The following is a 13,618-nucleotide window of genomic DNA, read 5'->3' on the forward strand; positions in this document are numbered from 1 at the left end:
AGGCTGAAGGGTCAGTGTTAGGACCCGCTTAGGGGGGTCTGCCTTGACGTTGGCAGGCGGGCATCCCTCCAATGGCCATTGGAGCAACTAAATGACCTCCATTTGTCTAAATATACATAGGGATTAAGGAGAAAGCGCAAGTAACATTTTCTTTTCTATGTGTTGGAATCATGCTGGCCCTGCCCCTGATCTGCCTCTTTGTCAGTCTCAGCCAATCCTATGGGGAAGCAGTGTGATTGGACCAGGCTACCACATGTCAGCAGACTGCTTGTTTTTCTGAGTCTAACAGCATGCAGATTTACAGCTTCAGGCTTGAATACAGTAAGATTTTTATGGCATTTATGGAGGCATGTGGGGCCCAGGGGGGCTAGATGGTGGTGTTAACACTATAGGGTCAGGAATACATGCTTGTGTTCCTGACCCTTTAGTGATCCTTTAACACCATCAAGAATGTTTGGGATGTGCTGGAGAAGGCTTTCTGCAGTGGTCCGACTCTTCCATCATCAATACAAGATCTTGGTGAAAAATTAATGCAACATTGGACGGAAATAAATCTTGTGACATTGCAGAAGCTTATTGAAACACTGCCACAGCCAGGCAGTGTATATGTTATACATTGACATCCTCTGTGAAAAACAATTTAAATGCACAGTAGAGACTAGGTAGTTTCCAGTTTGATAACATGAAATACTGATGATATGCCCCAGAATATGAAATCAACAGACAAATGTTAACATTATTTCTTACTTTTTATCAAGTCCACTTTCTATACTATTCCATTCAACAGCATGAGTGTTTAAAGGAACATCACTTTGTAGTGGTCATGGTGCTTATTGAATAGAGGTCCCGGCTACAAGAAGAGACCAGAAGCAGTACCCATCGGACGGTTGCCAATCGGACCAAGTCAAACCATTACCACACAGTTTCACTAACTACATTGGGGGGGTGCAGTGCCAGGGGCCTCCTGGCTACACAGCAACTACACTGTAATATAGTGATTATACTACTTAGATTGCTCCCCTTTTCCTTCTTAGTGATCAAAGATTTTATAAGATTTCATGATTTTAGGACCAATGCCTTTTTGGCAGTTTTGCAACACATTATTTTTTTCTATAATTTAACACTATCTCCTAAAAGGCACCTATTCTAAATAGAGTTTGTTAAAAAAAAAACAACATAACATTAATAATAAATAAAAAATCATATTTACAATTTTGCTCATGATGATTTCTACTTAAGTAGTGTAATTTAACAAAAATAACACAAAATTGAATGAATTATTAGTCGTGATTGTTAAAATGTCCATTACGTCTAGCAAAATTTGGCTGCTGAGACTTTAAGTTTAGTAACAAAATCCAAAATCCATAAACAAAAGAATGTATTGTATATAAGGTATTAGAGCTTTTCAGCTCCAATCTTAGACAAATCTGTTGGCTTTAAATTTATTTGGGTTTTTCATGCATGTTTAATTTTTGCGGGGAATTTCTCAGTATGAATAATAATGCACACAAAGAACCAGCTACAATGAAAATAGTGGTGTATAGCCCTCCAGGACCACAGGATCATCTCCACATATCTGGGCTTGTGTACCACAGAAAAAGGGTCCTGTTCAATCTGTTCAGGTACCATAGAAACATTTAGTATTGAAACATTTTCTTTATACATTTGAAGGTGCAATATACTACTTTAAGACAATATTACTGAGTCCTGAGGACTATTTTGTTTTATTATATGCAAAGAATCAATATTATACATACTTACCAACATTAACCAATAAAAGGTGCCAGTGACAAATAAATCAGAAAATGTTACTGCAGGCACGGCCACGAAGGGGGCATAATTAATGACATGTCATGCTGCACTTTCTGGGGACTTGAAAGACCAGAGAAGATAAAGGTCCCAAAATTGGGACTACCATGTTTTATTTGGGGCTATTGTGAGTAATACGCAGCTGAATCTAATGTAGTCACTACATAAGGAATTGAAAACACACAATATATTTTTCAATTTAGATATTGGCGCATGTCCATAATACATTTTAAAAGGGGAGGGTCACCTCCTTTCTAAAGTGTCCCTTTATAAAGTGCATTGCATTCCAATCTGATAAAAAAACAAAACAATATAGCTGTTCTTAAAAACATAAAGACTTATTTTTTTTTTTTTTTAAATGGAAAGAAAGGTCTCTCTAAATCAGAGGAACAAAATCTCAAAACACAAAGCAGAGGAATGCAAAAGGGTTCAACAGAAAAGAGGTTACTTTCCAGTAAAGGCAAGCACAAATAGCAAATTTAGTGTGTCCTGAACTGTAAGTGACCATGTTCTAGGTTTTAGACTAGAATATGAAACCTGTTATCATGTGCCATAATTATCGTGTATATATTTACAATCCCTCATATATATAAAAAATGTGGTAAGATCAGCAAATAATGATTTGATTCTGCTATCGTTTAAGTTGGCGTTCATGAAATTCGGACACCTTGTAAGGCCTCAGATTAGGAGATCTTGGACAGGATATCAAATACTCTCATTTTTACTATAATCATTTTCCAAGAATGTTGATATATTATACGTGTGAAACAGACAAGGAACAGAACCAAGCCAAGCCATGCAATAAGTCAGTCCTGACACAAATCAGAGCTGGGAACAGCATGAACCGAAGTAGTATGTACGGCGCATTAAGTATATTAGAGTACTAGATCTATATGCTTGAAATACACGGACCTTTTTATTATATTTAAAACATTGATGCAGAACTTCTAGAACAGGGGTAGGCAACCTTTACTGCTCCAGATGTTGTAGAATATATCTCCCATGATGCTCTTACAGCAATATTGCAGGCAAATCATCAGTGGAGATATAGTCCACAACATCTGGAGAGTGTGGCTGACCTCTCCTAGGTGACCAGAGTATCCCTGCCAGGGATCCCATTTCTTTTTTTTAGATTAAAATTCTAAAAGTAAAGAAACTGAAAGCATTGATGACTTAGAGAATATTTCCTATGTTGCAATTTTGGTCTTAAATTTGAATTTTTACTTTAGTGAATAATCCTGTATATAGACAGACATACAGGGAAAATCCATATGTTCTGCTAACATGATTAGCCTTGTGCACCGTCCATGGATATACTTGCTGTAGATATAAAGATATGTCATGACCTGCAGGATGTTTTGTTGCATTGCTAAATTTCTGGTTGTTATGCAAGTTAGAAATACTCTTATCCATTCTCTCTGAATTAGGAAATTTAATAATCACTTTTGTTTACTTTGTTTATCTTTAAAATTATTTATGATTAGTTTCATTGTTTTTTTAACATCACATGTCTTACTTTTTAATATGGTGGCACCATTTGGAAATGTAATTAAAAAGAAAGAAAAGAAAAAAAAGATTGTTATATTGGTCTCAAACTACCTTTCAGACATAATTTTCTTTACACAGCATTATAGTGTTTCCAAGAAAGCCCATGTTTATCATGCCCAATCACTCAAGTCGTTCGCTTATTTCAGCTGTCTGGGACCACCAGGATTAGAAGGAATGTTCTGCAGGCTCAAACTTTCGCAAAGTTGCCTCTGTTTTTTATGATTTATTATAAAGTCTTGTACCTAGCACCATACTGTATGGCAACAGTATCAAAATCACGTACTGGAGCGTAAACCCAGACCAACAAGCACCATGTCAGCACTAATCAACTGCACATTTGGCATGTGTAAAATCCACACCTGTTGTCTGGACAATTTTGGAGACATTTTATTATACAACCAATAAAAAGTGTGTTCGCCTGATGCATTTAGCAGTATATAGTCTACATGACCATGCAGAAAAAAAAATACCTACTGATTCTCAAGGCAGCTTTGATAGTTTCTTTAAAAAGCAAACTTATGTAGCTGTTTGCTCTGGGGAAAAAAAACTTCACTGGACAAGTTGCCACGGAACTATACACTTCATTCAGTAAGGATGGCTCATTTTTGGGATTGCAGTTGTTTTGAACAATGTTTCTTCATTGCTGTCAGAGCTATTGAAGGGCTAGCAAAGGGGGTAAGGGGGCAAGGCCCCCATCAGTGGGTGACAACCATGACAGTTGTCACGGGCCCAGCGGCAGTTGCACCGGGGCCCGCACGATGATGGGACCATCAGGTGGCCCAAGCGTTTAGGGCCACACGATGGGCCCTATACCTTCAGGGGCCCGGCGAGCTTTGTGGCTGTGTAATAGCGTGACTGGGCCTCTTTAAAAAACATTGCAGCCGTGGCCCCCCAAGTACTGCTGTGAGGAAGTGACGGCCGGTCACTTGCTCCCAGCTCACTCCGCGTGGGAATATGAAGCGAAACTGGAGGCCGTGAAGAGGGAGAGCCCGAGCCCACACCAACGCCCATCAGGTAAGAAACAGGAGGGTGGCTGAAAAATTAGCTGTGTGTCTGTATGTCAGTATGTATGTATGTATGCCAGTACGTGTGCATGTCAGTATGTATGTATGTCTGTGTGTCTGTCTGTATGTCAGGATGTGTGTGTGTCTATATGTCCTTATGCATGTGTGTGTGTGTGTTTCTGTATGTATGTTAGTATGTGTTTGTGTGTCAGTATGTAAGCATATATGTGTTTATCACTCAGTGTGTATGTGTTAGTATGTGTGTATCTATCTGTGTCCTTTTGTATCAGTGTGTATGTGTGTGTGTGTGTATTGCTGTGGGCGGGATGTGGAAGTGGGCCCTGGGTGCAGGCCTTGGGGGCTCAGACCCTGAGCTGTGTTAGGGGCCCCAACATTTCTGATAGCGGCCCTGAAAGGGGGTAAATGCCCTGTGGTCCATTAGCATACAGGGGTTGTGTTAGCTGCATCCTCACAGTCCAGTAGGGCAGGAGTGAGGCAGCAGACAGAAATTGTGCAGGGACTTTGCTAATTAATGTACCTGCTTGTTATCTGCATTTCTCAAATGTTCTACAGGACTGGACTGTTGTACTGAAATATTTCCCAATGGACTGCAGAATATGGGGTCACCCCATCTGCCAGGATATGATTAAAATTTTTAATAGCCCTGTTTTCATGTGACCGCAGGGTGCGATGAGACATTGATGATGATATTCACATTGCATGTAACTAGTGGCATTGGATTTATGGAAAACAAAGTTTGTTAGACGATCAGATGACCTCACTTTGAGTAGGTGAGTCGGCAATGTGGAGGTGAAGGTGGCTAGTGAGCATATCTCGAGCTCCGCTCTGGATGATTGTCATGGGGGATGGGTCGCCGCCCGCACTGGGACTTGGGTCCATAATATAGGTCCCTTCCCGTGGATACACTGGGTGGAGGCTTTGTGATGGGGGATTGTCGAGTGATTGACCTATAACTTAGCTTAACTTAATTGGTTCGGGGTACCTGAGTACCATTGAACAGACGCTTTACTATATTGTCAGCTGCTCCGAGTCTTATCCTCTAAGGTGATGACTGTTCCTCCGATACATTTAACCCTGCTCTCCACGGATGAGCCCCGGACACAGTTTATGTCCAACCAAAAGCAGCAGCACACTATGGGTAAACACTCATACATCCATACATACATTACTAGAACACCCTAAGATGATGCTCGCTCTCTGCACCCACACCTAGCGGAAGGGAAACACGGGACCCGTCAGCAGATCAATACTCAGAACCCTTGATTCTAAAATGTTTAACTGCATTGGCTCTGTTTAAATTGTACTGTATTGGTTCTTGAAATTCTTATATTCGCTTTGCCTTCCTTATGGAATTGTTACCTAGTTGCCTGGCCTGCGAGCCAACCCTATGCTGATCATTATACCTTAATAAACAGATTTACCAAAAAAAAGTTTGTTGAGAGCTCTGTGAATGGTCCCACATGCTGCACATGTCCCACTGATAGAGGTTACTGACATATTTGATGTAACACCTGTCGCCTCCATCTATCAAACCCATGTATTGCACATGCACAACCTTTGTACACAGCATATCCACACATAGAAATATAGAATCTGATGGCAGATAAGAACCATCCAGTAGCCTAATTTTCTAAATACTTTCATTATTTCCTGGCCTTACTTATCCTCTAGCCTTATATAGCCTTATGCCTATCCTATGCATTCTTAAACTCCCTCACTGTATTAACCTCTATCACTTCAGTTGGAAGGCTAGTCCATGCATCTACTACCCTCTCAGTAAAGTAATACTATACGGAGATTCATTTTTTTGTATTCACACAAGTTCAATCCTCCCCTGCTTGTGTATTTTTTTCTATTATTTCTTAGATTTAAAGAATTTCTCAGCTATTATTGCCATAAATGTGAAACATAATAAGCATTAACAAATGAATAATATAATATAATAAACTGGAACTAGACTTTCTATAGTTTTACTATGACTCGGTAATCAAAAATACATTTTGCCCACATGCCATGCTTTTCAGAAATAGTTATGCACTCTGTGAAAAAAAACTGTACTCCCTCAAGCAGATCTATGTTATCTATGTCGGGGGATGTTTCAGTTTACACGCATGAGTAATTTTATCCATATCTCTCGCTATGCAAACATCACACACAAAGAAAAACTTGAGGCCCCATAGTTTGAATGCATTTCAATTTACAAGCCTCTAACTTTTGGGATGTTTCATTAAGCTTTTGGAAGGGGCATTGGTACGACATAGACCTACATAATCATCATCACCTGGATCAAGGCATTTCTCAGTAGTGAGGATGCAAAATATTTTCCGGCTAATCTACGAAAGTATATTTTAAATGCTGCAATTTGTCACCCAATCTTTTTCATAGATGCATTTGCAGGAAATGTCATTCTAGTCATGAGGCACAGGCAGAGGTAGATTTATACACAGAGCCATCATTCTCTGACTTGCACCTAAGCAGAAGCAATTTCTCCTGAGATGTTGCTCCACTCAGCTCTAACTAGATGACCACCACTAAAATCAGTTAGCAAAATTCAGAGCTGAGAGAGAAATTCAGAGAAAATTATAACCATGAGACAACTGAAAATACTTAAATATAGCTTTGTGATAGATAAATGTGTATAATCTAATTGAACCCAGCTACTTGTCTGTTGCACACACGACTGATGTTCACATACAGCGAAGAAACAATTTGTGAATTACCTGCCGCATCCTCAGAACAAAAATATTATATATGGGTTTCATCTGCACAACTGATATAGACTTATCTAGAATGATGTAAAAGTTTAATGTAAATATTTTTTTTCCAATTAAAAGTCCCTGGAGGTTATTTATGGACGTAAGTTTGACGTAGGTTTCATGAGCTTCTAGGTACCAAAAGGGTACCAGATGTATAAAAAGGAAAAAAAATCTTAAACTAACAGTTAACAAAAACCTTTTTGCTGACAAGAAACCTGATCAATGCATAGAGAAGAATTTTGGTTTCAACAAAGAAATAAGGCCTTCTCAGCATGGAACACAGAAAACATCATAAATAACAGAGAGTCAAACAACTGAAGAATTTTAGAGAGGAAACACTTTGTTGAAATGTGATTTCTAGGAATTGTGCAACTCATATTTATTTTTATATACACATAAATCTTGATAAATTTCTATATATCATCAGCTAGCGGGACCTACTTGAAAAATTTTTTTGTTTCTTTAAAAAAAATTTTTTTATTTCTTTATAAGATATGCTTTCATGCCATCTTACTGACATATTTTTCAAATCAGACGCATAGAAAAACAAAGAGCTTTGCTTCCCACTTTCTCTGGCAACAGTCTTCACATGCTAACAAATAGTGCATATTGGTGCCTAATCTGTTGTCTATAATTATTCCTAAATTCTCCTCATTTACAGTTATCCTCAACTCAACCCCTTCTCAAAATGCATAACTTTGCATTTATCTATATTGAATCTCATCTCTTACCTGCTTGCCCAGCCTTATAATTTATACAAATCCCTCTGCTCAAAATGGATTGCCTTAACAAGTTTAGTGTCACCCAGAAACACTGACACAGGTCTTTTGAGACAGATACAAATATTAAAAGGGGATTGTGCTAAAATAATTAATATTCTCCAATAATACTCTCTTAAATAACATAATAATATAGGAAAAATGTGCACAATACAATAAAATATCCAATGTAAACGCCCATATTCTCTCAGGTAGACATGTTTATGACTGCTACAATCAAAAAGTCTCTGAAATCAATTGTTCTCTATGACAAGTGATCTCCTGCTTTTAAACAGCCAGTGTCTCTATTTGTCATGCTGTGGGTGCTTCTTCATATAATGGACACAGAGTTATCAAATCTGGTTCACATTTATGGTCTTAGTAATTTTGCAGATGGATTTTTATGGTGGCTGTATATGAAAAGTGTTTTGCTATCTCTGGAATTTTTAAATGACTTTGATTGTGTCAAATTACACTTTAACACTCACAGATCCCCAAATCAAGTAACATGAGTAAACAAGACCTCTACCTCAACAGGCGTCAGACTCAGTTTTGTGCAACAAGGCAGTGATACAATAAAATAATAACAATAAGCTCAGAATACTGAACATTAGTCTACTTTACGGTTTGCAGTTCACCATTGGACTATCACCAATGGCCATTCGGTTTACTGTCTATGGGTCCCCATGCTCTCTGGGAGGTCATGCAGAACTGAAAACTCAGGATGGAGAAGTAAGAGAGGTAAGAAACAAACAGAAGACTAAAGAGGCATAGAGGAGATGGAATGCAGAGAAGAAAAAAAATATATGGGAGAGCCCAGTGACTAAACTCCCCTTGTGTCCAGGTAGGGGTGACAAGCCGGGAACCACCTGGTCCCATCCTTTCCCCCCACACTGCACTAAGTATTGCCCATATTTTCCATATACTGGTCTTGAAATTTGTCAGAGTAGGCGGTTAGGACCACAGAGTCCGTGTATCCATATGTACCTGTGTTCTTCTCTGTGCAGAGCGTCAAAGCTCCTCAAGAACCCTCAGTTCCTCCACATAGTATAGATGAATCAGGTCGTCTAGTTAGAAAGAGAGGTAGCCTGTCAAGTCAACATCTGAGTTGATAACGGAATTGTGTCCCTTCTTGGCCAGTAACACTATATTGGCCAAGGCCATTACTGAGTCCAGCCCCCATAACTGTGTTAAATATGTTTTCCATGAGGAGGACCAATTCTTTGTTAAAGTTGTGTAATAACTTCCCCCATAATTATTTGGCTTATGATTTTGTTCCCCTGTATCACGTCTATTACTCTATAATTTAATCTAGGTTAATGTTGTTATCTCTATGGCAGTGGATTTAAGTATGTCAAGGGAGCCAAAGAAATCTTGTAAGGTTGCCACATGAGCCTCATTTTTTGGCCTACAGTCAGGAGAATGATAATACAAGCTTGTATAAAAGTTATTGAAAGCTTACATTATATCAATATCTATTTTGTGATAGGTTTGGAGCAAGGTCTTGAGGGACAAAACAGGGTTTCAAGTTTCGTACCTCACAAGCTCTTCCTGAGAGACACCTGTATGAGTAAACTTAAAAACTTTCAAAGAGGGAGAAACACAAAGTCATTTAACTAATTATCAATTAAAATAATACAGATGATAGAAATATTTTCCACCATGTTAGCTGTGAGTAAATCACTCACAAGAAAATCTACTAATTAAAATATGTACATGATGTACATCTAAAAAGTATCAAGAAAACAGATATCATTTGTATATGGTATTGTACAAAGGTTGCACTTAAATAACTATTAAAACACGTACCTGATGTTATCTCTAAACCAAGAAAAAAAATTAAACACAGAAAGTATGTCTAGTACAAAAAAAGTGAGAACTTAATAAAATAGTGCACTAAAAGGCATACACTTCTACATGTGATAAGACAACAGCAAAATGGTTCAAATACAAATCAAAACGAATCCTAGTCGTAATTAATCCACATTATTGCTTTATAGGTATGCCATTTAAGTCCACTTGCATTTAGTGAGATATATTTATCACTTCTGCTCAGAAATTGATTTGATTCAAGCTCAAGTCCCCACTACTGCTACTGAGAGTAACCAAAATGAAGAAAACTATCATTGTCCCTACTAGTCTCTGATCTCCTAAGCACCAGTAGATTAAGAAATAACTTGGATAGATACTTACAAATCAATGCAGTGAATGTGTCCTCATGTGTCCTCATGTGTCCCAAACAAGTTGCTTTTGTGCTGCGTTTAGCTACCTCTGACATCATATTAGCTATAACAAGAAGTACACTACAGTCATTAGTAGAATAAACCATACAGAGAACTTGGGAGATCTGGGTTAGAGGTAAGACAGGAAGTAGAACATTGAGGACAATGTAATACAAGTAAGGTTAAGGATTTTGCTTGTTATCTATGCACAGGGTGGTCATGCTATTCTGGATACTATAGTCCAGTTTGTTCCATCTATTGGAACCTGTCTCTTTGGGTCTTCAGTTTGTAGCTTCCTTTCATTGACTGCTTTGATTTTGAGATATTGCTCCTGCCATATTTGGCTGGCATAACGTCAAAAAAACTAGTGGCAGAACTCCTTGGTGTAATTTGCTACCTTGCAGGTAACCCTGAAAGTCACCACCTACATGCTGACTTCCTTTACCAACATCTGGTAAGGAGATTAGTATTGCCTCATTGAAAATCCAACATGTCCTTCCCAATGCCCGACCCTTTTCTATTACTCCATGTGTACCTGTGATGTACACACTTCAATATCCCTGAAAGCTTCTGCAGTTAATTCCCCCTGTCCATGGTGCTGAAACACATACCTTTACTCTGGACTGAGAGGTAACCTCAGGGTAAATATAAAAAATGGTTGCAGATTAAATATCTATTTGTGTACTCAGACATATAGTAAGCCTTTCATTTCTGTGAGGTAAAGGTCGCATGAGTTTTTATTTTATAACTTTGTTTTATTGGTCTTTTTCAAATCAAAGTGGACCATGCAGTGTGTTGTAGTTGTGTAAAATATTTATACATTTTTGGAGTTATTCACTAAATTGCGAATCATCATGAAGTAAGTAAAAATTCAAATGGAATTTAATTTGAGTCTGAAATTTGTTTTGAATTCTTATCAAATAGCCTTGTGTCAGTTCTACTAATAGTATAATTTACGGTTGCCTTTTTTTTTTTACATCACCAGGAACATTTGGATTATACCAGGTACCGAGAAGAGTAGAGGTGGGCTGAGAGTCTCAAAACAACCTTCAATACACAGTTCTCTACAGTTCTTTATTGCAAATTGAGTATGTATAAGAACTTTGCAGATGGCCTTGTTTTGATAATACTTCAAAAACATGTTTTCTTATCTATTGAAAAAAAAAATTCTAAGCAAGGGCAGGATATTTGAACTTTTGTCCATTCTCAGTACTCTCTTTTACATTGTATTTTTGCTCTCCCCATATTCTAAGGAAACTCTATGCCCGCTAACTAAAATTTCTGTAGAAATTATCAAAGCAAATAAGAGGAGCATTTATATACCTGTAGTATTTAAATAGACACATTATAGACACATTCAAGGCACATTCAAAACACATACATTATAGCTAAAAACTCCAAAAGATTGTGAAGATGGTGACTAGATAAATACAAGGTATTTGCCAGTCATTGGTGAGCAACAAGGGAATCCTGACTGGCATGCAAGAGTGTTTGAAAATTGGAAGGGAAACTAAATCCTGCCCAACTTTTTCAATCAACAACGGCAAATAAAAGTCTAATTACCAGTCATGCACATTTTATTTTTTTGCATACTAATCTGTTTATAATCCAAGATTTTAATATAATTTTACAGGTATGTGCAGAGTAAGAATGTATCATGGAGGTTCACAGCAATAAAACTCTCACTAATGTGCCGTGTGTATCAGCTCAGTTATATTTAGGGACGGTGAAAGTATCACAGAGCCTCTCTGAGTGAGTGCTGGCTGTTCGTGGGAAGGCTAAAGTGTGAATGTGTATGATTTTGTGGGAGTTGGTTGAGTGTATAGCATGCGTGTATAGCAATATGTGTAGGGAGGCTGTAATTTGATTAATACAATAAAAAAAATACCCCCTCACCCCATGCTAACTAATCTGCACTCAGGAGGGTACAACAATATGATCCTTGGTGAACAGGGGCAAAATCTGTGGTGGTCCAGAGGGTACTGTGATGGGATCCCTGCTAATTCAGTAGTGAGGGAAGCATGCGGTCTGCACCACAATAACACCCCTTAGGAGATTTGATTTCAATGAGTCTGAGTCGTTGCCATGGTAACCTAGCAGTATTATTATTATTTGTATTATTATGGGTATTTATATAGCGCCAACTAATTCTGCAGTGTTTTACAATATTATAAAAGTGGGGAAATTGCAAAAGCAATATAATTCACTGAGGGTCAGTAAATATATAAGAAAAAAAACAAAAAATGAAGAACAAGCTGGTAGCACAATGCAGTACAGTATCCAGGATTACTGCTTGCTACAAGGCCTAAAAATAAAATAAAGAGGAGAAAGAAAAGAAAAAAAGAGGGAAAAAAATGCTTCTTAAAAATCAATGAGTCTTTAACCCCTTAAGGACAGATGACGGATATATTCCGTCATGATTCCCTTTTATTCCAGAAGTTGTGTCCTTAAGGGGTTAATAAAGTAGAATAAATTAAAACACGTTGAATAGTTAAAATCAAATAGAGTAAAATTGATTGAATAATACCAACAGTAGCTCAAAGTGGTATGTACAGATGCTGCATCAATAATTCTCCTGGTGGATGTAGTTAGTGGGAGCTGCAGTCCTCGTTGTGTGGTATCAGCCGGTCAGGTCGGAGTGCATTTCAACCAGCGTTCCACCCGAAGCCTCATTCCCAATTGTAATTCCACCGATGTCGGAGAGAGCTGATCCTCAATAGCTGTTAGTGTGAGGACCTAGATCGGCTCATGTACGTACAGCGTTGCTGTAGTAACGTCCAACAATAAAGTGGTGAATACAAGTTCTCAATAGAGTTTCGTCTATGTCTGTAGCCTTACGCATTTTGTGAGGGAAAGCCTCACTTCATCAGAGGCTTCAATAATTGGCAGATGTAATAGAAGACACTTATATATCCAATATATATCCAACAACACAGCTGATATAGATAACAATGTTACAAATAACTGTTGTACAGTAAAAGAAGCATAACTAAGAGAAGAAAAAAGGGGGAAAGCTGAACAGAGAATAAATGAAATAAGCAAAAGGAAAAGCAAGCGAAATTAAATGAAATATAAAATGTAGAAAATACAAAGGATAGATGAATAGGTATAGAAAATAGAAGAGGAAAATAATATAAAAGAAAAGAAAAGAAAAGAAAGAGAAAACTATTATAAAAAATAGATAGATAGAGAAAATAGAGAATAAAATAATACATAAGAATAAACATAAATATACAAACTGAAAATGTATAGGTACAAAGTAAAAATGGATAACATATAATAAATAGCAGGATGTTGGTAATAAATAAGAATTAATATGTTAAGGAGTTAAATGATCTGCAGCGAATATCTTGGTGCCAGATACCACAGGACACATTCAGAGGTCTTGTTTAGTCCATGCTTCAACGCATCAGAGATGTTTTGGTAGCACAAAGTGGGACCTTCACAATACTAGGCAAGTGGTTTTCATGTTGTGGCTAATATACAGTGTATGTAACTAT

Source organism: Pelobates fuscus, chromosome 5, assembly GCF_036172605.1.
Source record: "Pelobates fuscus isolate aPelFus1 chromosome 5, aPelFus1.pri, whole genome shotgun sequence".
In the NCBI taxonomy this organism is placed as follows: domain Eukaryota; kingdom Metazoa; phylum Chordata; class Amphibia; order Anura; family Pelobatidae; genus Pelobates; species Pelobates fuscus.